The sequence below is a fragment of the Pristiophorus japonicus genome, unplaced genomic scaffold (genome assembly GCF_044704955.1).
Source record: "Pristiophorus japonicus isolate sPriJap1 unplaced genomic scaffold, sPriJap1.hap1 HAP1_SCAFFOLD_29, whole genome shotgun sequence".
Classification (NCBI taxonomy): Eukaryota; Metazoa; Chordata; class Chondrichthyes; family Pristiophoridae; genus Pristiophorus; species Pristiophorus japonicus.
In genome coordinates, this window is record NW_027252668.1 from 15963315 (window position 1) to 15966980 (window position 3666).

General features: G+C 46.5%; 1 non-coding gene across 1 annotated transcript; it reads right to left on the reverse strand.

Moving 5' to 3' along the window:
* Nucleotides 1-411: 411 nt before the first annotated feature.
* Nucleotides 412-484, reverse strand: trnak-cuu (transfer RNA lysine (anticodon CUU)). The gene has a single exon. It is a non-coding gene; the product is annotated as a tRNA-Lys (tRNA).
* Nucleotides 485-3666: the final 3182 nt, after the last annotated feature.

Sequence of the window (3666 nt, forward strand, 5' to 3'; positions counted from 1 at the left end):
GAGTGGTTAGGATCTGGGATGCACATCTTGAAAGGGTGGTGGAGGCAAATTCAATCTTATCTTTCAGACGGGAGTTGGATAAGTTTCTGAAGGAAAAACAATTGCAGGGCTGTGGGGAAAGGGTGGGGGAGTGGAACTCGCTGAGAGTCCGCACGGGCTCGTTGGGCCGAATGGCCTTCCGTGCTGTAACCATTCCATGATTCGATAAGTTATTGGCACATTTCATAGTGTGGGTGGGAGCACAACATTGCAAAGGGTCATGGATTAGTCAGCAAAACTAGATGCATCTGATTCAGGAGATTCGCGGGGCGTGGAAATTTCGGAGTTTAATGACTTTGAAAGGAACATTTTTGTTTTGGTGCCGTTTCGGTCATAGGTTTTCCATGAAAGCAACATGAAATGAAAAGAAATCGCCCAACGTGGGGCTCGAACCCACGACCCTGAGATTAAGAGTCTCATGCTCTTCCGACTGAGCTAGCCAGGCTTCGGACCAACACACATTTTATCACTCATTGCAGCCAGGCGCCTGTTGGCTCTGCCCCAGATGTTAAAATTTGCTGTTGAAGAACTGACAGGATCTTCTTCAATGGTGGACCAGGCTCGAGGGGCCGAATGGCAAACTCCGGCCCCTAATCCGTATGTGTTTATGTTTACGTCTTTATGCGGAGCTCCTTCAGGGTGAACGAGCCAAAGGAGGACAGCGGAAAAGTTACAAGGACACCCTCAAAGCCTTCCTGGTAAAGTGCAACATCACCACTGACACCTGGGCGACCCTGGCCGCAGACAGCCCGAGCTGGAGAAAGTCCATCCGGGAGGGCGTTGAGCTCTTTGTGGCTCGATGCAACGATAATGAAGAGACGAAGCGCAGGCAGCGGAAGGAGAACGCGGCAAACCAGTCCCAACAACCCCTTCCCTCGACGTATGTCTGTCCCACCTGTAACAGGATCTGTGGCTCTCATATCGCACTGTTCAGCCATCAAAGGACTCACTTTGGGAGTGGAAGAAAGTCCTCCTCGATCCCGAGGGACTGCCTCTGATGGTGTCGATGATTTGCGTGTGAGGCGAACGTGTTGACCGCTCCACTGCGGAAACATCTCCACTTTCAGCACCAGATTACCAGAATAAAACCCAATGTGATCGGGAGAAAATTTCCTCATATGCTCAGACCAAAATATATCATATGGCAATAGAATTTTATAAATTAATAAATGATGTTTAAATCAATGCTTCTATTTTTTTTACACAGTAGATGCAAAAAGATGTGTAAATTAGATGAACTATTTTTTTTATAAGGTTTTGAATGAAAAGTACAATTTCCCTGACCAGGAATCGAACCCAGGTCGTAGCCGTAAGAACGCAGCTCCGTAACACAGGACTCTGTGCTCTACGGGCTGTTCCCAGGGACATTCACCGAGACAGACATCACCTGCTGCTGGAGGGCCATCAACTCAGTCAAAGATGCTCTTTGGTTTTGCCGAAACTTACTGGTCTTCCAGATCAAGGAGATATCCACCTCTGCGTGTTGCAGACTGGCGCAATCCAATATCCAGGATTACGTGCTGAGGGACGCACTTAAAAGTGGTGCAGTTGCCGCAAAGGCAGGGTGGGGAAGGGTCACAGTTTAAAGCCCTTCTGACACGGTAAACCCCGGGGCAGGAATCAATATAAAACTCCCCTCGGGCCGTACTTGTAACTTCTTTATTGTGTACATGGAGCACCATGGTCTGTAAACACATCTGTAGTGCCATGTACAATGTAAGGTCTGTTTCGTGATGCACGTTGAAAAAAAGTGTAAGTGTACCGTTACCCATTCCTTGTACTGTACAGTGACACGTGTGATGTAATTTGTTGAATGTACTACAAGGTATCCCGTATTGTACCGAATTGTACTGGAACTGAAAAGCAAGGGAATATATCGATAGGAACTGCCGTCAGAACCCAAATGTAGTGTATGGGATTACTGACCGCAGCTAAATGTACTGAACTGCTTTTGAATGTACTGTACAAGTTTTTATATGAATAAAGTATTTTTTCAAATAAAGAAATATTCTCTGCCTGACACCGGGGAAACAGTGAGACAGACCTTGGAGCAAGGGTCTGGTTATTGACAAACAGCAAAAGAAACATTAATTCTGCAAGAACAATATCCGAACGAACAGTGACCCCGACGTGATTTAAACACGCAAGCTTCGGATTTAAAGTCAGACACACTACCGTTGCACCATGAGTCCGACATAGCGTGCTGGAGATGTTCCTCGATAGGAAGGTTCTGTAATACAAGGGTCTTTAAAATCTCCGTCCATTCCCACCAGGTATCACAAGTAGCGCTCACCTGACAGGCACCGTATGGTTTCTTCTCAAAGTTTTCTCTTGCTTTCACGGGAAACCATCATTAATTAACCCCTCACCTTCTTTTGCACAATCAAACAAATGCTAACTCAGGAACAGTCGGTACTTCAATCATTTGTCCTGTGCTTTGCATCTGAACTCGAAAACCATATCTCATTTTATTCACTGTGTTACAGCTTTCTGGTTCAAAATCTTGATTGCCGATGACACCACGAATCTGGGGCAACTTTTTTCAAATTTAACAGCACCGGTTATTCCTATCATGCACACAAAATACAATCAGTCGTGAAGATAAAATCCCAACATGCGTATTTTCAGATTCAACGCAGTAGCATTTCAAATAAAGTGAAAGAATTTTACACTGAAAAGTTTTGCAAGTGTTGCTTGTATTTGTGTCTTTAATTCATTTTTGTGGCGTCTGACTCCCGTTCATGCCACTGCTGAATAAGAAAGGAGGGTTTGACATTGACCAGACTGCACTGCCCCTGATATTTGTGAGCTCATCCTTTATATTCAGTGGTTTCTCGCCCTTTGTTGGGCTGCAGTGTAGCGGATATCACGTTGGCCTCACATTGAGTAATGTTGAGAGGGAAGACTCATCAGGGGAGGGCAGCAGCAGCCAAGTTCATGGCACCGTGGCTGGCTCTGCTACACAGGAGGGCAGGAAAAAGAGTGGGACAGCGATAGTGATAGGGGATTCGATTGTAAGGGGAATAGATAGGCGTTTCTGAGGCCGCAACCGAGTCTCCAGATGGTATGTTGCCTCCCTGGTGCAAGGGTCAAGGATGTCTCGGAACGGGTGCAGGACATTCAGAAAATGGAGGGTGACCAGCCAGTTGTAGTGGTGCACATTGGTACCAAAGATTTAGGTAAGAAAAGGGATGAGGTCCGACGAGATGAATTTAAGGAGCTAGGAGCTAAATTAAAAAGTAGGACCTCAAAAGTAGTAATCTCGGGATTGCTACCAGTGCCACGTGTTAGTCAGAGTAGGAATCACAGGATAGCTCAGATGAATACGTGGCTTGAGCAGTGGTGCAGCAGGGAGGGATTCAAATTCCTGGGGTATTGGAACCGGTTCTGGGGGAGGTGGGACCAGTACAAACCAGACGGGCTGCACCTGGGCAGGTCCGGAACCAATGTCCTAGGGGGAGTGTTTACTGGGGCTGTTGGGGAGGAGTTAACTAATATGGCATGGGGATGGGAAGCAATGCAGGGAGACAGAGGGAAACAAAATGGAGACAGAAACAAAAGACAGAAAGGAGATGAGTATAAGTGGAGGGCAGAGAAACCCAAGGCAAAAAATAAAAAGGGCCACTC